At 41.5% G+C, this 25,200-nt stretch overlaps 1 protein-coding gene across 1 annotated transcript in view; it reads left to right on the top strand.

The window, feature by feature from the left end:
• Positions 1-12,093: 12,093 nt before the first annotated feature.
• npy2rl (neuropeptide Y receptor Y2, like) overlaps positions 12,094-25,200 on the top strand; it is a 48,227-nt gene continuing 35,120 nt past the window's right edge. The window contains exon 1 of the mRNA XM_047587300.1: positions 12,094-12,761. The gene's annotated coding sequence lies outside the window, so the exon portion shown is untranslated. The remainder of the gene's footprint in view (positions 12,762-25,200) is intronic.

The following is a 25,200-nucleotide window of genomic DNA, read 5'->3' as shown; positions in this document are numbered from 1 at the left end:
AGAAGGTGGTGAGAACAGTCAAGGAAATTATTAGGACTTCACTTGATCCCATCCAGGACATTGCAAAGACATTGTGTCTGACAAGGGCTCAAAACATCGCCACCCCTAACCCCGCCCCCACCATGGACTTTCCTCACTGCTGGAATCTGGTAGGAGGTTACCCAGCCTACAGAGCAAAACGGGCAGATGTTCAGTATTCCTTATGTTCTTTGAGCCCAAAAATATCATTTGGATGGAAATCTAAATGACAAATAAAGTTTAAGTGTAAGTCTAATATGGACACCAAGTCTCCACTTCCTCTTATTGGAACCAGTTTCTGGTCAGTAGGATCTGAAGGCGGAGCTACAATATCCACGCCCCGCCCACACCTCCTCCAGATTCACTCTTGTTTTCATTTAATTAATACTATACTCTGCTCTTCCTCCACCAGTTACAAGGAAACATTGGATTATACACTGGACTTGTTTTTATGGAGCCGTTGGCATGGCAACTGGTGGACACATCCTGTTCCAGTAGTGTCAAATGACGAACTAAAACGAACAAAAAACTGACACTTGAACATTCATCAACATTATATTAACTACCTGAAATGACAGAAACCATCCTTGAATAAAAATATATATAATGTAATATATTTCATGTGTATTTCACTATTTTAGTTTAGGCCCAAGTCCCACTAACATGGAGGGGGTGGAGTTTATAACCTATACTCCAGCCAGACACCAGGGGGAGCTCTACCACCTGTAGCGTTACTTTTGAGGAGCAGACCCGCCGTCCATCTTTATATTGACTATGGTACCATAGCATTGGGAAACCTACACAACCCTCTGCAGGCGGCCATGTGTAGTGGTGAATGTGTACGGATCAATGTCTTGCCAATGTTTTAAGTAGAGTTCAGAAATGTCTCTGAGCTTTATGAACATCAGTAGTCAAGTGACTGCACAGAAATAATGACAAAAACAAAAACAACTCAGACGAACAAAATTGAAGAAAAAAAAATACTTTTGATCATTTCCTTATCATCTTTTTTCCGACACAAGAAAATCACAGGATGTGAACAGAGCCAGAGACTTCAGGTAATTTAAATATGAAACAGTTTCCTCTCGTTTCCTATTCTTGACTTGACAGTTTCAATTGACAGCACAAAACCATCCGGGCATTGTTGTGTGTGTCATAAACTCATGAATAAATCAAGAAGTGACAAATCACTTGCTAATTTTTCTGACTCTAGTTTCGAAAGTTAAAAGAATGAATAAAACATTTGTAGCACCACATAACGCTTTGACAATAGAGGGCTGTCACAGGATTTTCTGACCAGAATCAACCAGCCTTGGTGGACTTTCAGACTGCCACCAGTCCCGGCTTCCTCCCTTTCATACGTCACTGCATCGACCACGTCATCAGTAAGCAGACTGCAACACTGAGAGGTAAACAATGGACAGGCTGTTAGCTTTGTTGTTTCATGTATTACAAATGCGTACCTTTTGCAAAGTTTACAAACTCAGAGCAGACTGGGAAATGCCCCAGCACTGCCATGATTGATAATAAAAAGTTGTGCTATATAAACGCTATATAAACCATTGACTGTGTGTGTAAAACTCACATTGTTATGACTCTGCTACTTTCCATCTTACTCCACTGCATGTCAGAGACAGTTTTAATTACTTTGCAAACTATAATGGATAATAAAAATATATTATCCCAGGAAAGAAATTACCAACAACCTGATTGATTTAATGGTTTCATCCCTGGTCTAAATGGATGAATAATTCAGCAGCGACATCTTCACTTGGCACTTTAACATCTGTCCAAACTTTGAATCACAGCACATTCTTCATTCAGTTCAACTCGTAACTGACAAGAGGCAGAAAAAAATGCCAATTAAGGAAAAGTAAAATCTGCTAAACCCCTAAATCACAGAAATGTCGAGACACACTCGGGGACCTCTGTGTTACAAGTATTATGGCAGGTAATACTTTTTTCATGCAGTGTGAAAGGGGCTTCGTACTGTGGATGGTGTTGACCTCATTCAGAGACTGGTGTCCTTTGCTGTGTGGGTTTTAAGCTCAGGATTTGATTGAAAGCAAACTGAGAAGCAGATTCAGTCGTTCTTATTGACCTTTGATGGCGTTCTTTCCTCCTCTCTGTGTGGAAAACAGCAGATAAGCATTTTATTACATCTTTTTCCTTTTAATCTCGTCTGTGACAACCTGTGAAATGTGGTTATTCGGTCATGTTGATGTTTTTTGGCAAACTGCTAAAACTGAGCAGCGAGCAGGTCCATCTTGCTGCTCCTAGCTTTATGGAAATGTAACAGATGCTTAACTCACCTCATTTTATTGACTCATCAACTGCTGACAAGCGTAATGTTTGATCCCGCACTGCACTCACACATTCATCTCTGATTATTCCCACTTCCAAAAAATATAAAAAAATAAAATAATAATAAAAATAGTAATAATAAAATGCAGTGAAAAAGTGCACATTCTCAGCAAAACACCTCCTCGATGAATGCGACTCCAGTTACACCTGGCAGGTTTGCTTGTGATACATCCATCTTACTGAACCCAAATAGCAAGTAGGTGTTGCAGCTGAACTCAGTGAAACTTTCTTTTGGTATTTTCTCCATAGAGAAAACGAATCAGTTCTTTGTTAAAGCAGCTAGTGGGGAAAACATCGTCTGTCAGCACCTGGACTCATGAATAAATAAATGTTGAAAAGATGCGACAACGCCACCAAACAGAGAGAATAAATGAGTGGATGATCGCTCATGCAGCCGCTCCCAGTCGTCTGATCAGTCTGATTTTTGTTTTGTTTTTTTGTTTTTTCTTTGGCAGCCGCTCAAACCTGCTGTTGACTGGTTAAGTGAATCGATTTTTAGAAAACTTCACTTTCCCTTCAAGACTTGCAACGATTCTCATGACACAAGACTGACAAACCATTAGCAACATTAGCCAAAACAGCAGCCGACACGCTGCACCTTAAATAAATCTATTTCCACCATTACACAGCAAACTCTCAACCACAAAGATGGAGAAATTGAAGAAGACAAAATCAACACAAACATGGAGACAGTTACATCTGAGAATGGCTGCATTGACTATGTTCAGAACAGGCACCTGGAGAAATCTTGTAGTTGGTCAAAGATCCAGACGAGGCTGTTTGAAAAACGTCAGTACTTTACCAGCCATTTAGTTGACTTACATGAACATTAAAAGATTTAAAAGCCGTTAGTTGGGAGGCTAGGAAGCCTGAAAGAGCTAGCCAACTAACAAGAAATCCAAGGAACAGTTAGAGAGGCTAGGAAGCAAGGGAGAGCTACTGCTAGCTGGGAGAATATGAGGCTAGCCCAAAAGCATTGTCAATTACTTTACTTTTTGAGTAATTTCAGATGTTCCCAGTTGTTTTTACGTAAAAAACAACACTAGCTTGTATGAAAATAGGTTTTAGTGTTTAAAGATCCTCGAGGTCCATGAATAACCTGAAATCATCGATTAGATTGTTCGTCTTTAATACTGACGTTCAGCTTTGGTTGCAGCTGCTTTTGAAGAAATAAGCACAGATTCCTTTCAAAGTTCAGCCAAAGTTGAGTCGACTAAAGTTCTGACAGGCTGAAATGAAAATAATCCAGTGACTGCCAGAACTGCAAAAACCATATTTAGTGTGTTTCATGCTCTGGATGCTCTTAGTCTACGTCGTTGAGTGGGAGGAAGGACTTTACTCAGAACAACACCTGCAGGCGAGAACTATGTAGCACCTCAAAAGAAAAACTCTTTCTCTTGATGTCTTACTGCGTTCTCTGCGGCATCTGTCATCATCATCATCATCATCATCATCATCATCATCATCATCATGCATCGTTCTTTTTTCTTTTTCTGTGTTTTAATCCTAGACTATGTGACTGGCAGGCTCATTACGACCAGGCTTCAAACGCTGACAAGGAGAAGAATTGTCTGCACTGGAGCAGGGTCAAATATAGACCTGGGAGTTTTTTTCTATGGGTGTCTATTAAAATGTGTGGAAGGGGAGATAGAGAGAGACTATGACGACGCAGCATTTTATGACAACCGTGGGAAATGAAATTCCCTCGGACCAAGCTGTGAATATTATAGCGTTTTTTTTTTCAGTTTGATTGAAAGTAAGGCTGTTCGCAGGCTGTGTTATATAACTGGGTGTTTTGTAAATGAAGCCCTAAATTTGATTTTCACACTCTGCTGGTGGTCGCGACAAGAGCAATCCGTCAAGACCACATCCAGCTGCAGAGCTGCTGCAACTTTTCTTCAAAGGAAAGAAGTCTCAAATTTGGCCAACGTAACTAATGAAGTCCTTGTGAAATATGATGCATCAGTAAACTGGAGTAGAGCTTGAACTGTGGAACTGTTTATCAGAGGCTGTGTTGATGCAAAGATGGCAAATGAATGTGACAGACATTGGGTGCCTGGATACATCTCTAGGGGACTACGATGGAGATTTGACTCTAGTTTCGGAAACTGTATTTCAAACATTTACCCATTTAGCATTTTTAACTATTTAGTAGTGATGGGGCGTGATTTACAAGCATAAATGAAGAGCAATGCATCCGTGTTAAATAACTGCTGTCTTTTAAAGAGAGGCTTGTTTTCATGGAGCCTTGTAAAAAGGAGAAGGGCATGGCACCTATCAATGGCTAATCAGGGTTTTATTCAAAAAATGGTTGGTTCATTGCTCAAAGCTACAACCACTACACTGTCGTATAGTTTCAGACTGTGTCTAAATAAGATAAAAATAGTAGCTCACAGCTTAAAAGACGTTGAGTAGTGAGTGTTAACTATACGCTGGATGTTATATGTGATCTCATTTCATTCAAAAGGCGTTCAACAGGTCAACGACAGGTCAGTATCCACCCGTTAATGGCAATTAGTGGCACCAGTTTCTGGTTCTTACAGAAAAAAGTCAAGTTTCTGATGGTTTTCCCCAAAGACCCGACCTGAAGCTATTCAGATGAAACATCTTCAAGATGTATCTCCTATTGGATTTAAACCATGACGTCTCATCTCATTACATTGTTCAGTAGATGAGACTTAAATAAAACTCAGCTTTGCTTTTGCTCATGAAGACTTGAAGCTTTCTATCCAACTGGTTTGTTGGTCTGCGCTCACAGCCTCTGCTGGTTTATTTTCATTTCACCCATTTGTGATGAACTCTCATGGAAATAGTCCAAGACAAGTATAGAAATAAAAACATCTTCATTTAATTTTCACTCATTAATATGTATAGTAATAGAGGCCTATAAAAGTCACGCTCCTGAAACAGCTGCATCAAATGAATGAACCACTTTACTGCTTCATTTGTCATAGAAACTCTGCTGCTTTGGTTGTGTTGAGTTGAGACTGAGTCCAGAGAGGTTTGGTTTGATGGTTTGTAAGGATCCTATAACACAATTCAACCATGATACAAGGAGCGAACAAAATTAGTTGACAATGCAGGAGTTGATGGAGACTCATGGGGTGTAGCTTACAATGTTGGAACATCAGAAGAACTCTAAATATGTAATTTAGTTCAACTATACCGGAAAATAACACGGTTACAGTTAACGGCTGCTTGTTTACAGTTACAGCTACAAGAGGAATGGCGTGACAGGAAGAATTATATTAGAACCTGGATGACGTGTTTGGCCTCAACGGCATCTTTCCACGCTTTGCTCGCTTCACTTGCTAAGAAAGGGTTCCCTAGGCAACCTGAGCTTTGAAAATCCAAGACATACCAAGCGCCAGCTACACAAATAGACGAACAATGTGCAAAAATGCTTGACATTTTCCTTAAGAAAGGCGTGCTCTCTTAGTGGAACTTATCCTGGTATTACATATTGCCAGCGTAATTAAAATTTATGTATGAGCCGTGAAAAAAACAACAACCATTTCCATACATGTGGAGATAAATTCCAGCCTCGTTTGGACACTGTGTGCCTGAAGACGGCCGAGCGGAATAAAAAAAAGTTGTTTCCAGTGGAGAGACAGCCCGGGAAAGAGTTTGATTAGTGTGGACATTAGAGGTAACTACGCAGCTGTGTGCATGCATAACGTAATTAAACACAGTTCGTCTGACTTAAAGAGAGAGGCAAGTGCACCTAATAGGGCTTTTAATGAGGTCAACCCACAAGCTCTTAAATAATCCATTAGTGTGGAATGAATACGATGGACGACCTGCACCGTCATGTTGGATGAAGATGGATAACGTGCTCCTGCCCACTGCAGTAAGTTATAGATTTTACTGATGGAGGCACCTTTAACAAGGAGCCAGCTTCACCACAGAGGTCTGCTGGTGAATTGATGGTTGCACTGAAGCTATTGTAAGAGAGCACAATAGATTATAGATTGCAATGCAACACAACGCAACACAATGCAACATTTACGGGATAAATGTCTTTTGTCATCAGATGTATGTGAAGGTTTTCAGTCGTCCACGTCATTGTGTATCCAAAAAACAAGCAGACACATCCGGACTTGTAGAGTTTCATCCAAGTCTTCAGTCCTAAAAGGCTGCTTGATCACTAGAGTACGTTAACAACCACATACTCACCTGGGGTTTGATCCTCTCTCAAATTAATGGTTCTCCAATGACCCCTTAATGTCCAAAGCATCTTGATGATGTCAGATAATGTCCCAGTCCATGTCCTCTGTCCACAGAGTGGTTTCGAATTTGAGACAAACGTCTTCCTGTACGCCGCTTTTGAACTGTCTGTCTTACAAGTGGATAAAATGTGGACGTTGACCTCAAAGGAGTGTCCTTTAGCGCAGTGTTTCCCAGGGAAACAACATCCAAAATAAAGTGGACTAGAAAAGACAACACAACTAAAACACTAGTGGAGAGTTGAGGTTTGCATAGAACACCTGTGGGTGGTGTCCACCGGAAATTGACACGACTAGAGACCAGATAGTCAAATGTAGTTGGGTTTATCAGTTTTACAATTGGTTCATCTAAAGCAGGGCTGCTCAATATTAATTTTCTCCCATTGTAAAAAGCAGTAAATTATATATGTTGATAAGCTGCTACTGGTAATCAGAAGTATAAGAATATTCTGTAAATATTTATTTAAATTTATGAATTTTGGTCTGGAAGAGGAAAATAAAACACAACGGATCTGTAGTTTTGGATATAACACATTGGAATGTTAGAAACTTTGTCCTCTTTGGAAAACTTTGGTGCACCAAGGACGGACCATGTAGCTACATGAAGTATTTTCTGCATTTCAATAAATCTCAGTAAACGCTTAATAGATCGCAGGAAGCTGTTTTAATATCCTATATTTAATCCTTTTCGAAGAATTAACGAACGCAGATTATAACAGTGCCATGGCATAAATAATAAATCATGGCTTTTCAAAATAAAAGTGACACAGTCGTATTGCATGCGGAGCATAAATACTTGTTCATTTGCTTATGACATACTGCGGACCAGACAGGGATGCCCAAAGGGCCATATGTGGCCCACGGTCTGTAAAATGCCAGGTCAGACAGTTTGAAACATGAAGACATCTATCTGGACTGATCTTCAACACAGTCTGAACCTCTGTCCCCAAGAAGTTTCAACCTCCAACCAGTGATAGTTTCCTCCAACGACAGGTGAGTATCTGGTCGTTAACAGACTCAGTGAGAGTTATGTGAGCTTCTAGTGGTCACACTATTTCACTATTTTCTACTTCCTACTTAAACCTCAACTGAAGATTTGGATGCAGTGTCTCCAGTTGTCTTAGTTTGAGCTTCTCTTTTTTTACGGATATAAACGCCAACCCACATTTCATGCTAATGCAGAGCGCGACGTTAATTGAATAAATCAGTTAATGGACTCTCCGTCCAACCGGGTTGTACTCAATATGTGGCCTGAAGTCATTCTTTCACAAGGTTTTTCACATTATTCGTCCGCGGTAAAGCTTTAGAGTCGGACTCTGGTTATAAATACCTGGGTTTAATTATTGATGGGGACCGCACATTAACAATTTGGTCTTCAAATTAAGGGACAAACTCAGTTTCTGTTTCTGAAGAAAGTCATGTTTCTCCCTCAGAGCTTGGCTACTTTTCTGCCCATTCTTGATGATGGCAGTTTATAACTGATCATCCTTTGAAATATATGCTAATGCTGCCTTTCCTTCTTTGAATGTAAGACCTATAAGGCCTTCTTGGCTTCCTTCCCGGTTATTTATGATCTTCTCTCCAGAGAATTAAAAGTATTACGCCTTAAGATCTAATAACATTTTGAACCTAGCTGCTCCTCGTGTTCGGACTGCATCGGACCCCTCTGCTTGGAAAATGTCTGAACTTGTCTCATTTGAGGCCTTTTGCTCTACTCACACAGACAACGGGAATCCATTCAGCAGTGCCTGTGTTTTTAAATTGTTACCGAAGTCATCACTCCTGCATTTTATCTGCGAAACAGCTTGAGTTTTCTTCATTTGTGTGTATTTGTGTGTTATCTGTGGACACCCTAGTGAAAGAAGTCTTGATCTCAATGTGTCTTGTATCTGTTTAAATCTAGGTGAAATAAAGTCCAGTTTTTCCAACTTGTTTTTTTTTTGAGTGTGTTATTATTATTGAAACACTAAAATGAGACATTGTGGAGTTTTGAGGTTGGGGTTGGTTTTTATACCTGAAGACCTGTATGAAACATCTTCAGGAGACTCTACAAGTCAACTAGTTTGGGGGATATTTAAAAAAAAAAAAAGAAAGAAAAAGAAAAGATGTCAACCGATGAGTTGTGACTTGAGAGCCACAAACAGAAGCTCTGGACGTGTTAAGAGAAGCACTAACACACTTTGGTTGTAGGGTTTTCGTGTAATTTGTTGTTTTTTCACCCTTTAACCTACTCTCACCACTCAATAACACATGTTTTCGTGGAGAGACTTGAGTCTTTGGTCCATTGCAGTGAATGTTGGTTGGCTGGTTGGTGTTGATCCTGAACGCTCTGCTGACTCTACGAACAGATAGTCACACTCGCTCCAGGAAGGCTCCACACTTCATTTCGCTTTGAATCGACACTCAACGCAAACACGCGCACTTCTTCTGCATCGATGAACCAAACTCTTAAAATCAGCATGCTTGTCACAACACATTCACAGTTCTCAGGAACAGACCCATGACAGAGCAGCAGACATGAACCGACACTTCACACATGACTGGTCCTCAGCAACTGGTGGACTCCGGATTCCTCGAATATCTTCATTGCTTTTGAAGAGTCGCTCTGACTTTGTTTCCAGCTGGTTGTGTTTATTGTGAGCATTTAAGGAGGTTTTATTATATGTATTATATGTTGTTGCAGATTCAAAGCTGTTCTGAAAGTAGATGAAGAGAACCCAGTCAAACAAATGAAACAGAAATATTATACTTCTGTATATATGTATGTATTCAATCAAGAAAATAAATCACTTTCTTATCCCCATATCATTTTTGGAGCTGGAATATAACTTTTAATCACACATACTTCACATACTTTCCATTTTGATAATGTTATTTTCACGACTCCTTGGCTTCTAGCTCTCTGAGTTTTTGTGACTATCTTGTAGTGGTGAGATTAGTAGAAGCAGAAAGTGAAATATTCGCCATATTTGTGTTTTCGTCACATTCCCATGTGTGCTTGGGGTTTTATTTGTGTTTCGTTTAGGTGGCAACACCTGATAGAGGCTTTTAGACGAGTTTCTCCCCATCGTTTTGTTGTATTACGTGTTCGGAATGGTGCATGCTGTCATGCATTTAGACCATTTCTAACATGCATCCTCTGCTGCTTCCAGCTGCTACCACCTCTCTTTCCACCATTTAACATGTGGTCATTCCTTTTAGTTCATGGTGATTATGTTGAGTTGGGACAAAGTAAGATGTTATATCTGCACCAAAGTGACTGATTAAGGCCGACGTTGACGTAAACTGAACAGTAACGTGTCTAAAAGCAGGAACACAGCTTTAAATGGCAGCCTTACTTTGAAAGGTTACAGAAGCAGCGTAGGGGGTGAGGGTTTCTGAATCTAATCTTTTGAGGTGACAGTGAGGAGAACCTTCTCCTTCGGTGTAAGACAGATAATTTAAGCTATACTTGCAGAGTTTGTCTTTGGTGGAAAGAGGCTCCAACCTCGAATGTGAAACAAGGCCTGGCGTATGAGCAGCGTGAGCAGTGTTTGTCCCGCAGATGTTTAGATTAACTTGGAGATCAAGAAGCGCCTCAGTTTTGGCCAAAGCAGAATTATTAAACATGACTGACAGCTTTGCATTTAGTTCAGTCTGCCTGTCAAGAAAATAACTCTGTCCACTGTGACGTCTTCATCTGTTTTCTGTGCGGTGGCAGTTGTTTTACTTCTACCCAGTGAGGCTGAAAAATGATTTATTTCGTAGTCATATAATCACTGGAGTGAACTGTACTGTGGTGCTGCTGCTGGGGTGGAGAATCAGCTGATGCACAAACAACATGATGGTTTATTATTATTATTTTTTCTTCTGTTTAATGCAAGTACACAAAGGCATGTTTTATTAACCAGAGAGAAGCTACCCGCTCTGAATTATAAACAGTTAGCTGTCAGATTGGTCCTAGACGGAGAAAGGTCAACAGATTTCATGGGACAAGCAGTCATATGATAATTTTTGTTTTTCTGTCAGTTGAGTTTCAGCTGTGTTGACGAGCGTCCAAAAAGCTTTAAAGAAATACCTACTGCTATGAAGAGTTATTTCCTCTAAGGAGTAGAACCAGCTGGCCGTTAACATCCTTAAAGCTCCTTGGTGGCAGTAGTCCTCATTCAAAGGAGACCACAAGAAGAGCTACTATTAGCTGGGAGGCTAGCTAGGAAGAGCTATCATTAGCTTGGAGGCCAGGTGGTGCTACTATTGGTTGGGTGACTACTTAGAGTTACTATTAGCTGGGAAGATAGGAAGGTAGGAAGAGAACAACACTTAGCTGGGAGGCTAGGAAGTCGATGAGAACAACTATTAGCTGTGAGGATAGGAGGGTAGGAAGAGCTATTATTAGCCAGGAGGCTACGAAAGTAGGTGAGCAACTATTAGCCGAGAGGCTAGGAAGGTAGCAAGAGCTTGTATTAGCTGGGAGGCTAGGAAGGTAGGAAGAGAACAACTATTAGCTGGGAGGCTAGGAAAGTCGGTGAGCTACTATTAGCCGAGAGGCTAGGAAGGTAGGAAAGGCCTCTATTAGCTGGAATGTTAGCAAGGTAGCAAGAGCTTGTATTAGCTGGGAGGCCTGACCTTTGAACTGCGGCTGAAAAGCTGGTGACAGTAGTTCGAGTTGTACTAAACATCTCAACACCAGGACACAACTCACCGTCACAACCTCCAGATAAAAGATATATGAACAATGAGGCCTGACCCAGTTTACTACTCACTGCTACATCTCTCTGTGTTTGTCATTTTTATTTCTATGATGCCTAAAGCTTCAAACACATCTGATAGTAAACGCCTCTAAAGGCCTCAGCAGAAAAACAACGTTTGGGTTTCTCAACTCGTGAGAATTCTCGTCGGCTCGCTGCGTGCGATCCACCAGAGCGTCCCCATTAGAGTTTAAAGCTGAAATTGGTTCTGACAGAGATGACAGAGATAGCTAATGTTTCCCTACACCACTCCTCCCTCCCTCCCTGCAGAATCAGACTCACAAGCCTTCAGAGTAACTCACAACGTTTCCGTCATCTCTCTCTCTCTTTCTTCCACATTTCTCAACTCTTTATCTTCTGATTTCACTTTCTCTTCTCTTCTCTTTCCCATCATCATCTCCTCCCTTTCCCTCACTTTTTTTGAATCCCTTCTTCTTCTTACATCCTTCTTGAGCAGCAGAAGACTTCACAGTAAGAAACAACACTTGGGATATTTTCCCTCCTTCTCCCCAAACACTCATCCCCTGCTTTCATTTTCTTCTTGACTTTGCTCCATCTCTTTCCTCTTCTTCTTCCACTTTTCTCTTCTCTTCTTCTTCCTTTCTCCTCCCCTATCATCTTTCTCTCTCCATCCCTCTCTCGAATTCTTTCTCCTCCCCCTGTCTCCACTCCTCCTCCTCCTCCTCCTCCTCCCTCTCATTTTAAAACCCTCCTCCCCTGACCCTCCACTTTTTTACGCGCCGTGCGTAAAGCGCCTCACTCCCGTGTCCGGGTCCAGAGCGCACGGACGGAGACAGAGCGTGTGTCACAGCGAGAGAGAGGCAGGACAGAGAGATCACTTTGACATATTTATCCTCTCACCTTCTTATTTATTTATTTTTAATATTATTATTCGATTATTTCGGAGGACGGTGAATGTGTCCGGAGCGGTTCGGACAAGAGGAGGGCGCCTCGTGTCCCGGTGAATTCACCGCTGAGCCAAAGTGACAGGAGCCCCGTGAAGAGGAAGTTGACTTATTCTTTTCCCTAAAACAGAAGAAAAAACAAGTAAGAGGAGAACTGGTTTCATGTTGTTTTATTAAACTGAAGTCAGGAGGAGGTGGAGAGACGAGGATCCGGCGGCAGAGACGCGCAAGAATCCAGAGGATGAGGATTTAAACTCACAGCGAGCTCTACTTCACAGTTTACGTTTCCTTTTTTTTTTTTTTTCTTTTTTATATTTATTTATGTATTTTTAATGGAAACCGGGAGTTGCGTGGCCGTTCCCGTGGATTCCTTCGCCCGGGCTGCCGAGGAGAGAGACCGGAGAGAGCCGGGATCAGTGAGCTCGTCCGAAGCCACCGGGACCCGAGCTGCGCGCTGACCCACTCGGGACGGAGACGCGCCCCAGACAGAGAGAGAGAAAGAGAGAGAGAGAGAGAGAGAGGTCAGTGTACCGGTCACCCACGTTCACGCGCACAACACAACACAACACAACGGATAACACGGAATGAGGGTGCGAGCGTGCTTGTGCGGGGCGCTAAATACGCACCGGGTGGTGTTTTTACGGTAGGCGCGCTCTCAGCTGTCAGACGTGGACGCGCGTGAGAGATGTGAAATAAAACCTCAAAGTTTTCTTATTTCACTTTATCATAATTAAATATAAATAAACTGCAAATGTTCTACGAGTCACAATGAAATGAAATAAAATAATACGAATATGAACAAAATGTGTTTTAATGCATTGAATGACTTTTCACAATAAAAGAGTCCGACGGGTGAAATCTCACCTGTGTGAGAACATGTGGCTGCTGTTGATGTATTGAACAAGAGATCATTATCTATCACCATGCTCTTCTTCTTCTTCTTCGTCATCTTTTTTTTCTTCTTCTCTGTCACTGAAAAAAGAAAAGTAAAACTTAAAGCCTTTAGAGATTAAATTTATCTTAAAACATCTGTGTTTTAATTAACTGAAGAAAAAGCTTGTAAAGAGGAGGCAGCACAGGACACTGCTTGGGGCCCTGGGCCAATTTTAAACTACAGCCGTGGCAACAACATAAACCTTAAACTACAGCAGTAGGAGACATTTGAATGAAACAGCCCCCGCGACTGTCATGTCATTTAATTTGATCTTTCTCTGAGCAAGTGTGAAATATTTAGTTGGACCTTGGAGTCACTTCTGATCAGAGCGTGACCTGCTCCTCATCCTCCATCCCTCTTAAAGGAGGACCAGCCTCCTCCTCCTCCTCCTCCTCCTCCTTCTCCTCCTTGATGGAGGATTTTTACAGTAAATCCGTCCACTGCTGGTGTTTGGTGGATTGCGGTCGTGTTTGCTCAAAAGCTGTTCAGATAATGGGTGAAAAAACATTTAGATCCACTTAGTGTGAGAATCCAATTGTCCCAGAGCAAACTCTCTCCTGTCAGCGTCTCCACGTCGAGGCCAAACTAATTATGGGCCATCAGCGAGCACTCGGCTGCAAAGCGACCTAAATCAAACACACCCACACTGAGGCGCTGACCCACAGGTCCACGCCGGATCCTCATTAAATCCTCCAGAGGAGCTCGAGGACGGGATACTGCTGTGGACTTTAATGTTGTTTACACGTCTCTGCGTTACCTCGGTGACGGTTTATATTTCAGAACCAGCTTCGTCCTCCTCCTTCTTCTTCCTTAGCTGTGGTTATTCTGCACCGAGGAGGGTCTGATGAATATTTGGCTGGACTGCTGCTCACATTCTACTTGAGGAAATAATGAAACACAAACTCCAGCGGAGGCCAAGTAGAGAGAGAGAGGCAGGGATGGAACCGGAGCTGAAAAACCCCATTCGAGTTAAACTCCTCCGTCATCTCTCATTCATTGTCTGCCTTTTACAGATTTAATGTGTTACATCTAACTGAATGAAAGGCTTTTTGAGGGGGTTCAGATTTTAATATTCAATGATTTTTCTGATTTTGAGGAACTCCAGCTTCTTTGAGCTGCTTCACTAGTTTCTAACATTTTATTTTCTACAGAGAAAATACCAGTCAAAGATGTGCAAGTGTATTGGTTGCAGGTGTGTAGTTTTGTAGGATAATATATAATAAACAACAATGGAAGCACACAACTTCCACTGTCCAGTCCATTAGGCTCTAAACCTGGTCCCATGAAGGTCCTGGGATTCAGCGTTAGTTTCCAATAAGTGAGAGATGTTTATTCAGTTTATGGTATTACTGTACCTAATAAACTGGCACGTCACTGTACATAGGCACAAGACTTCTTCAGTTTTATTCATCGTGCCAAGCTCGTATTGTCACAATTTCTCACAAAATTCCACTTTTCTATCTACTTTCTCCTGTGAAACCTTACCCCTGTCCTTTATTTTGATTCTTTTTCTCAAACAGCTTTAATTTTTTCACATAAATTTATAAAACAATTTTCAGTAACAATTAAGAGCCCGGGTGGACGCTCAGCACTTAGGTGTGGGGACCACCTCTCTGCCCCCGTCAAGCCTCAGGGTCCTGCCATGTCCCGTCAACAACTTCTAGTGTGTATGCGTGTGCTTAAATTAGTCTTTTTTCAGGGTCAAACGTTGAGATGCACGCAGGAAATGACAGCAGCAGATTTGTATTCATTGACACAAACGGTGTCGGCCTGACCCCCCCTCCCCCGATGGAATCTGACTGAGCTGTTTGAGTGCGTGATTGATTACGCCAAGTCAGACTTTGACGTGTCAGCCTGATCAGTCATCCGGTCGATCCCTGACAGCTGCTGCTCGTCCCCAGCCCGTCCCGTCAGGAAGCCACGACCTTTAAAAGAACAAGGGGCAAAATTTAGCTTTCGCTTCTACTATCAGGTGGAATGAAGCTTCTCTTTTGTGTCTACCTCTACCTCTGGCCTGTGGCACAGTTGAAGAGTTTTCGGTTGATCTTCACAGCTAGTTAGGATAAAAGAAGCTAACTGAACTCTTTGATTAGTTGTTGGCGTTACAGGGAGCGCCCACGGGACAGAATAAATTCAGGGCACATGTTGAGTAACACAGAGCCGGTTATAGAGTCCATTAACCGATTTATTTGATTAACGTCTGGACGCGTGTCCGTATGAAATGTTGGTTGGTATTTTCAATATTTTCATTAGATATCCAAAAAAGAAACTGAGACAGGAGCAGCTGGACCTGTAGTGTTTCTTGGACATGTTTCATCCAAGTTCTTAAAGATGTTATCAAATGACGAGTCTGTTAATTAGAAGATTTTCCCTTCTTTAATTAACTCCAAATAAGCCATTAAGAGTCAGAGACTCTGGCCTCAAGGTGTGAACAAGACTGTTCCTAAAAAATGTTCCACCGCCTCGTTATGTGAGTTTCAAGTAAAACATCTTCAGAAAAGTCTTAGTCCAGTTGGTTTCATATTTTTTTTCTGTTGCTGCTGTTGAAATACTAAGACGCTGCATTGTGGATTTAGAGGTTGGGTATTGGTGAAGTTTTCCCACTTTGGTGAAACGTCTTCCATGAACCCAACAGGTCCAGTTGGTTCCGCTTGTGTTGTTTGAAAGCTCCATGACCTGGATGACTGAAAACCATCTGCTGTTTCTTTTAAATGCATTCACTCTTAGTAATTTGAAGAATACAACCATGTTCAACATTATAAAAAGAGAAAGTTGCATTGGTTGGGTTACCATTAAACCTGTGTTCCTCAGTGGGAGAATTCATCTGAGTGTTTTGCTGTTGGTAGTTTTGTTAAAATCACAGATTTCCAGTAAAGACTCTTTCACATTAAATGACTGGAATGTTTTGTGTTCTGATATCTTAATAGTTATACATATATCTCCACCATAAAAGTCTTTATTTTGCTTAATCTTTCTTCCCAAATTGGCCTTCCAGACATGGGGATAAAGGAATTTGAGAAACCCGACCAACCCGTGACCAGTTAGAGTGTGACTGGTGGATCTGTCCACATGGTTTCATAACCACCAACAGCCCAAAGCTCTCCAGCTCCCGCTGCCTCGCCGCCACTCACACTTTAAAGGCCCCCCACTGTGTTGGTACGCGTGTTGTTGGAGGCGGGCTAGCGCACAGAAATCGGCACATCTACAAAACCCACCAGGATCAAGGATGTTCCCCTGCATTGTTGTTCCCATTTGCATCCTGCGGGGGCTAATGAGCGTAGCGCGGCTACACAAGCAGCGCAAGCGCTTTATCACCAGCCACACACACTCACAGCGACTGAGGCTGATCTGATGGCAGCCGAGACACCACATGCGACTTTAGGCCTCGAGGCAGCAAACGTTCCGGTTTAGCCCCGCCCCCCATGCTTTGTAGCGCTGGGTCAATCATCCCAATGGCCCGCCCACTACCCTGTAGGCTCACGGCAACCCCGCTCCATCACCTCATCGCATGTGTTTCAAAGAGACAGGCAGTGAAGACATGTTTCCCCACAGAGACAGAAGAACATTGTCATAAATGTCTCTGTGCATTTAGTTCAAGCACCGAGTCCTCGTCTTATACATTACATAAATTCATTTTGTTACACATTACATATTCATGATATTCATTTTTTCGTGGCATCGTCATGGGACACACAAATGAGCTGCAATACAGAGAAAACAAAGTCAGGAGTTCAGGCAAAGGATGGACAGAGAGGATGAAGGACAACAAGACGGGAGAAGATGGGGAAAGGAGGATGTAAGCTGAGGCAGTAGGGCGGTATAAATAGAGTTGTAGGGAAGGAGGAAGGCCCAAAGGAAATTGGCAAAGGGAGAAGAAGGAATATGAAGAGAGGAGATGAAGAGGAAAGGGAGGGGGAGACAGGAGTGAACAAGGAGGTGGCAAGATGAGGTAAGATAGAAGAAAAGGATACAGTTGTAAGGGAGGAGGGAGGGTAGCCCGGAGGAAAAACTGGGAAAGAGAGAAGTTGAGCTGGGAATTAAAGGAGGAAGTACAAGTAGGAAGGAAGGAAGTGAATATGGAGCAGGGAGGGAATTGAGGATTGGGACAAGAGGAGATGGTGGTGAAGAAATTACAGTTTGGTAAGTAAAGGGGATTAGATGAGGTTGGGCTAGAACGAAGTAAGTTAGGGGTAAAAATAGAGTAGTAATGATGGAGAAAAATAGGAAAGAGATGGTAAAGATGGGAAGGAATGAAGAAGGAGGAGGAGGAAGCTGTACAAAAGCATGGAATGGAATAAGTATGAAAAAAGTGATTAGACGCAAGGTAAGGAATTATAACCGAGGGAGGAGGAGGAAGAGGTAGAAACCTAGGATTAGGAAAGTAGATGTAGAGTTGTAGGGAAGGAGGAAGGCCCGGGGGAGACTGGGAGAAAGACGTCCCTTCAGGATCCCAGACCAGAGGACAGATGGAAGGTGTTTGGGAAGTGAAGGAAGGAACAAGGGTTGACGAAAAGGAAAGAAGAAAGTGGTTTGGGAAGATGTGGAATCAAAGAGGTAGAAGAGAATCAGCCTGTCTCTGGCTGCCTGCCTGTATTTCCACGCCTTTCACCCCTTTCCATCATTTCCATCTCTTCTTCCCTCTGGTTTTTTTCTGCCCTACAACTGTCAACAACACGTGTCCTCCCCGCTTCTCCCAGCGAACACGCGAACACTTGTGTTTACGTCACGACTCGATCTAACCTTAAACCACAGCAGCACCCTGAAGTCTAATCGTGTACATGTACGAGGCGGGGAGAGACACATGGACACGTCTGATTTCCTCTCCGATTTGCTGCCTCTGGGGATTGAAAAGGTTTCACATGAAGAGGAGGAGGAGGAGGAGGAGGAGGAGAAGTAGTGTTGGAGTCTTTTTGAGATTTAAAGGGGAAAAACTGTGTGTCAAGGGGGTGGGGGGCTGGGGTTGGGGTTGGGGGGCTGCTGAACATAGCAATTTTCAAACACATGATTAATTGTGATGATATAACAGCCCCGAGCAGTTCAAAGAACTTGCAGCTGCAAGTATAAAAAACGCTCCTTTTCTGTGATCGACCATCGATCATCACTTTTAACAGTGCTCGGGCCTTGGACTCGGTCCAGGTCTTTCTCATCTGTCTGCTTCACCTCTTCAGAGGAGTGTGTTTAAGCTTTTAACACCGTGACCCTAACATGCATCAGGTTCATATCAGGGGTCTCACAGCAGAGTGGGGCTGCACGATTCTGGAAGTAATGTGAGTCACGATTTTTTTTTTTCGACTTTTTTTTTTTTTTTTTACAAGTTGGTTATTGCACTGATGAACTTTAACAAAACAAAACAAAACAAAACAAAAAAACATTCAAATGGTCATTCCAGTAGAGCATCAAACATTGAGATTTCCTTAGAATGTAGAGCATACGTTTGAGCAATAGACTTGTTAGCTTGTTAGCCTTCCATTTAACCCTCTTTACCGCTGACTTCTCTCTGCTGCTCTCCCTCACTGTTTCCACACACTCACTTGGACGCTTGGACACTTTTGTGTCTACCTCTACCTCTGGCTTGGACACTTGTGAAATAAAATGCTTAAGAATTGTTGTGTTTTGAAATGAGATCACTTGTATGTGTGAATCGAGATCACAGTTTTTTAAAGATTTATCGTGCAGCCCAACATCAGTTTTAATGCTTTTGAGCAGTACAGAGAAAAAAAGTACGTCGCATCAACTGGATAGTCCTCCAGCCGACCAGAGACATGACCGTCTGTAACCAACTAAACTCCACATCTCTCGTATTGACGTGTGTGACTACTGTCATCACATAAAAGCTCCGACCTCGAGCGATCTGATTGGCCCAAGCGATCTTTGCTGGAGCAGAAACAGTTCCCAAAGTGGTTCCATCACTTTGCACACAATAAGATAATGAGTTCAGTCATCCTTCGCTTGAGCTAACCTGCATGAACATTACAAATTAAAGCTTTATGTTTTAATTATAATTCACAGAACTAAATGACACGTATCAGCTACTGTGCTACAGAAACATTGTAGTTAAGGCTCTTTAATGGCACTGCGAGACCTAGATCCTAGATTTTGTTTCCACTTCCTGCTTCACTTTCACCAAACATGAGTCGTACAAATGTCCTCAGTTAACCTTAGCGATTCTTTATTGATCCAAAACAATCAGTAAGAAAATTGCGGAGACGGAGAAGCCAGCGGAAATGCTAAAGCAGAAACACATTACTACCAAGTGCTGTGTTGCTAACACTAACACTAACCCCCAACCCTAGTTACATTTCTGGGGAAGTGTACGTCAGGCGACGGTGCTAGGATCTGCGCTAATGCCTTAGCTGCTGCAACAACTTACTGCAGAAGCCTGAACTGTGCGTTACTCAACAAAACAGGTCAAATAAGTGGAAGGCATTGAAAACGTTTTCCATCACATTTGTGGAATCAGGGTTAGGGTTTCTCATGTCACCTGGGAAAATGTGATGTTCTTAATGAAAAGCAAAGACGCGATTAAGCAAAACCAGGAATTCTGAATGAACGACGAGGAGGAGATTCTTTCCTTCCGTAGCCAGAGTTGAACATACGCCTGAAAAGTGAGGACATCTGTGCAAACTTTGAAGTGTTAGAGAGAAAGAGCTGCGTCTTGATGCCTCCCATCTCTGCTCACAGACCAACCACTTTGTGAAATCCAATTTGCATAGCTCTGAGTGTTTTCTGCTTTACTCGATGTGTTTTATTTTCGTTCTCCGCCACCGTTCCAGTGATGTGTTTTGTTGTGCTTGGCGGAGCGAACCGAAGTGAAGTAGAAACGAGGCAGATGAGTTAATTAAGAGGTCAAATGCCGTTGCAGTCATTTGTCTCTTTAATTTGTGTCATTGTAATCCTTCCACTAGGACTCCACTCCTTGATGAAACAGTTTAACATGTAAAAATTGGATCGCCCCTTCCCGTCTTTGCAGACTGCACCAAAATGCATCACTTGCAAGCCACCAAAAGTTTAGTTTAGTTGAAGGACGTCATTGGACTGCAGCGTTCCCTCTGGTTAGTTTGTCCCTATTGGCCTCATATCGTCCTCATTTAGATTTCTATTAATCCTCCCTCCATGCGTCTCCTTCTCTCTCTTAGGGGAATTAATTAAAGCTGAAATTATTATTGACGTTGCAGCCAACTTGGTTGGAACATTCAGCCATAAAATACTGTGTTCCACTCCTTATCAACAACCTATTACCACCCACTCTCTGGGGACTATCAGTGTTATATTAGCCATATGGCTGCTGGATTCACTTCAGCTTTTAATAAGTCCATATATATTGACTCGGTTCGTGTATGTGTGGCATACAGCTTATAAAACATGGTTCAAAACTGCTGTATTACTCTGATTACTGTCACTGTTGTTATCACAGAAATACACCTGCACGTTTGTGCTCGTCTGTTTTTTAGTGTCCCTATTAATGTTTAGCCATAGTTACACCAATAAAACCAGAGGAGAAAAGAGAGAAAATGATGATGCCTCTTATGGCATTAACATTTAGTGAATTCTCAAATCCACAATATGTATGTATCTCAATTTAATATGAAAAATAAAAATAATGTAACATTTATTTTAGTAATAATAATAAATAGAATAAATCGAGGACGTCTCATCCCAGTGAGGAAATGACACAAAATAAGACAGATTAAACACAAAACAAATAAAAAGAGACAAAAAATAAATAAATGACCAAGAATAGATAGATAGATAGATAGATAGATAGATAGATAGATAGATAGATAGATAGATAGATAGATAGATCTCAATGTGTAAAGTATATTCAAAACTATTAGCTACACAAAAACAAGAAGATGACACAAAACAACCACAAAAACGATCCATATTCTATAATTACCACAAAATAAAAATAAAATAAAAATCTAAAATTAGCAAAAATAAAAGACAAAATTACCCAAAAAGAGACAAATGGAAATGGAGATTGAGAAATTGATCTCAAAGATGAAAAACAAAGTTGCTGAAAAAGAAAAAGAAGATGAAAAATGTGTCTGCTGAGCGTATTCAGAGAACTAAGGAGGACCCACGATGGAGCCTTGGGGAACGCCAAACCTCAGATGAGTTCTCGTTTGAAGGGTTTTCTTTTTCTCCGGTAGCCCCCTTCCTCTTCCATCTCATGTTTTATTGCCTTGATAAATCCCGGTAGCACACTCTGTCAGCCAGGTGGCCTGGAGGTGTGGCCTTCACCAGCAGCTGCACGGGTTCAACTGCAGAGCCTTAATTTTTTTATTACTCAGTCTTCAGTCATTTTCTCCTCTCTGACCTCTCTTTGCTCCAGCTGTCCTCTTCCCCTTTCATCTTTTCATCCTTTCTCATTTTCGTCTTTGCTTTCATTTTTCCTCTTTTCTTTACCTCCTAAATCAGTGCTCTTCATTTTGCCCCCTTTCCTCTTACTTCTTCATCTCTTTCTTTTACTCGTCTGTTTCCACCATCACTCCTTCTTTCATTTCGTTTCTCTGTCTCTTATCAGTGGTGTTCCGCTGGTGTCATCTGCCTCATTCTTGTTTGTCTTCCTCGTCTTTTTACTGCCTCTTCTCATCCTCCCCTGCTTTAAAGAGTTTGTTTTGTTCCCAGGTAAGGATCTGTTATCTTTGTGGGATTCATTTACATTTGAGTGTTTTTGTACTTTTAAATACACTTGTCACTAAATTTCTAATTAAGAGCAGCAGTGTGACAATGGTGAGGTTTGTTTATTTTTTTCATTCATGCACTTCCTGTTTTTGTGCATAAGTGCATCTACGGTCCACTTTACCAGCTGTTCCCCGTAGCTGTGTTTGATTTGTTGCTCCTGTTCCAGCAACACAGCGTCCAGGTTCTTTTTTATTTTTTTTAATTTTATTCTTCATTGGCTCGTGCTGTTCACTGACCTTGAAATGAATGAATGACTGAATGAATGAATCCTAAACACCTGCATTTCTGTGATTCACTGGAGCACGACATGATAGTTTCTATTTCTAAAGTCGATTCTAGATTATTTCTTTCTTCTATCAAGGAAATCAAGGAAATCTTGTTTGAATGAACTTTATTGAGTCGGCAGCGGACAAGATTAGCTTTTCTGCTCAATTGATTGATCGGCGTGAGTAGTTAAGACTCAGCTTTCAGGCTTCAGGAAGGCCAGTGTAGTGTGAGTTCATCAATATCACTCGATGCCTGCAGCTTTAAAGCCCAGCGCTGCTGCTACTCTTGAAGGAAATCAGATTAAAAAGGAACTGTCACAATATGAACCAGGGAGGTATGACCCAAACACGGGACACACACAACAAACAAAGAAAAAAACAAGAAACCACAAGGGAACAGATAAATCCAGGGAGAGAGACCAGATGAATGAATGACTCTGAAACAAACTGGTTACTCAATAGACAGCTTGACAAAGGGAAATGCAGAACTATATATACACACTGAGACTAACGAGACACTAATGAGGGTGGAAAAGCCAATCAAACTATCAATAGAGGGGAAAGCACCAGAAGTCAAGAAAAGAATTAATCAACGAGGAAGACATGTAAAGAAAACCAATTAGGGTTAGAGGAAAAGAAAGAAAGAAAATTACATTAAATTACAGAAAATTGCTACAAAATGACGCAGTGTGACCAGAATAAAGACAACGAGATGTGTTTGTGAATGTACTCACTCATTCAGGTCATCAAAAACAAACAAGCAAAAAAACAAGAGTTTCTTCAAGATGTTTTTTTTTTTTTATTATTATTTATCATTTATTTAACTTTGTGGCTTCCAAAAAGACAAATAAACAGAAAATGACAAAAAAAAAAAAAAAAAAAAGAAAGTGACAATGGAAGGTCAACAAAAAAACTTTCATGGTTCATGGTCCATGACGTCAACCATTAGGAGCACACTTTATTCAAATATGTGCTCTTTCTACCAAAGTATTTTTCATTCATTTTAATCAGTAAAAATAAAACATCACCTGCAAATGACCCGAACAGTTATGGCCCCAGTGTTGACCCTTGTGGAACACCACTTTTAACATTAAACACGTAGGATTTATACCCTGTATGCTCTGCCAGATATTTTTCCTCTTAAATCCCAAATCTCAACATGTCATTTTAAAGATTTAAAATAATCCGTAATATCAGATTAGTGACAGCAGTACATTGCTCCTCTGTAAAAAACAAAAAAAAAACCTACAGTGATTCATTTCCGACATATGAGCTAAAACATCCTCAAGTCCAGACTGCCTCTGTTTCTATAATTAGGCCACCCCTCACCATTTTGCTCCTTTTCCTCGGGGAAGGCAGTGAGTCCGACCGCTGCTCATTCGCTGTGAAGCAAAGTTAAACTTTATTAGTCGGAGCCCAAAACCAGCACGTTTGTCCCGGAGCACTCAATCTGTGCAACAAACAGCTCACACTGTCCTCAGATGATTGGTTTGGAGAAACAGAAACAACAACAATGATGTGTCTGCAGCAGTAAATCTGTGAAGTGAAACCCGTGCATCTCTTTTTGTACATGTAGATAAAAAGCTGAGTTCTTCTGTCAGCTGAGCTCAGTGTCGTCATGTTAGCGAGGCCTCGTGTTTACTGGCATCCAGTCGACACTCAGCCTCTCTCCGTCTGAAGCTCGCTCGTCCCTCTAATGCATTCTCTCCCTCTCCATTTAGCCAGCCGCTGATTTATTCATCACTCCATTTTCTCACTTCTATGTCACTGGCAGCACCTCTATTTTTGTCCTCGTCCCGGGGAAGCTGAAACATGCATCAGTGAGCCGAGCGTTTGGAGGTAACAAGCGTCACATTTCAGTGGAGTTTAGATGTTTCAGTGTGTTCATAATAAGTTGCCAGTGCATCGTTAAAAAACAGAAATATTCTTTGACAATCATCCTCACAAAGCTCAGATACTATCTGGTTTTATACCTGCATGCAACGTTTTGCAAATGGTTTGCAAATGTGTACCAAACCAAAAACAGACTGTAAGTCTTTGAGGGAACTTAAACTCTGTGAAGAATTGTGAAGTGAAGAATTGATTTTTCCTTTGATTTCTTTTTTTTTTTTTTATTTCTGGATAGATGCTCATTTGTCAATAACTATTTCATAACGTGGTCAGTACATTAATATAAATGCCTGATGTATCAAACATTTTCTGACTCTTATTTGACATTTCAAGCTTCTAACAGCTTACAGTAAGATACACTTAAAATAGCTGCTGTTGTCTCTTAAAACCCCATATTTTCATCTATCCTACAGAGAACCTCATGTACTGTGTCAATTAACTGAATCCTAGAAGAAAAACCTGTTGATAAACTTTCGATTTGTCCTGTTTGCAGCTTTGGGAAGTTTTGATTACGCCCTTGAAAATCGTTTTTGGCCTTGTCCCCGTGTTGTGGCATTTTGGGCTGACATCTTGGCGTCTAGTGCCAACTTTCCAGCCAGCAGCCGTCATCATAATCAAACCGATTGAGCCCAGCATTGATTTTTCGTGCAAGTTTCTGGAACACTGCACTCAAAAAAATGGCTTCAGCTGAAGCTCCCAGCTGTTGGGCCTAAATAATAATAATAATAATAACAATAATAATAATAATAATAATAATAATAAATTAGCTTTGTTCTTCACACAAAAACTAGGTGACATTTGATAACCAGCTGTCTGACTGGATCACCAGGCTGGACGGTCTTTATATTTGTCACCATCAGGCTTATTTTGCACTTTAAACAGCGTGGGAATGGGTTTCAGTATTTGCAGACAGATAAAGGAGGTTCTGATGGACCAGAAAGCAGCTTGTCTGTCCGTCTGTAATCATCAGGCTGACACTAATCCTCGCACTGTGAGCGTCAAGCCGAGATTCCCAGCCCTTGAAACTGAAGAGCTGGAAACGGCTCGTTCTCATTCTGTCCGTCCAATCAGGGAGTGATTTATACCTGCTCCACTGAAGACAGTGCTCAGTCGCCTGGAGAACGTCTCGTCTCTGCATCAATTTGAGGCTGAGAGCAGATTTCTGCAGACAAGAATTGTATT

This window comes from Mugil cephalus, chromosome 1 (genome assembly GCF_022458985.1).
Source record: "Mugil cephalus isolate CIBA_MC_2020 chromosome 1, CIBA_Mcephalus_1.1, whole genome shotgun sequence".
Classification (NCBI taxonomy): domain Eukaryota; kingdom Metazoa; phylum Chordata; class Actinopteri; order Mugiliformes; family Mugilidae; genus Mugil; species Mugil cephalus.
This window is presented reverse-complemented; position numbering and strand designations above follow the sequence as displayed.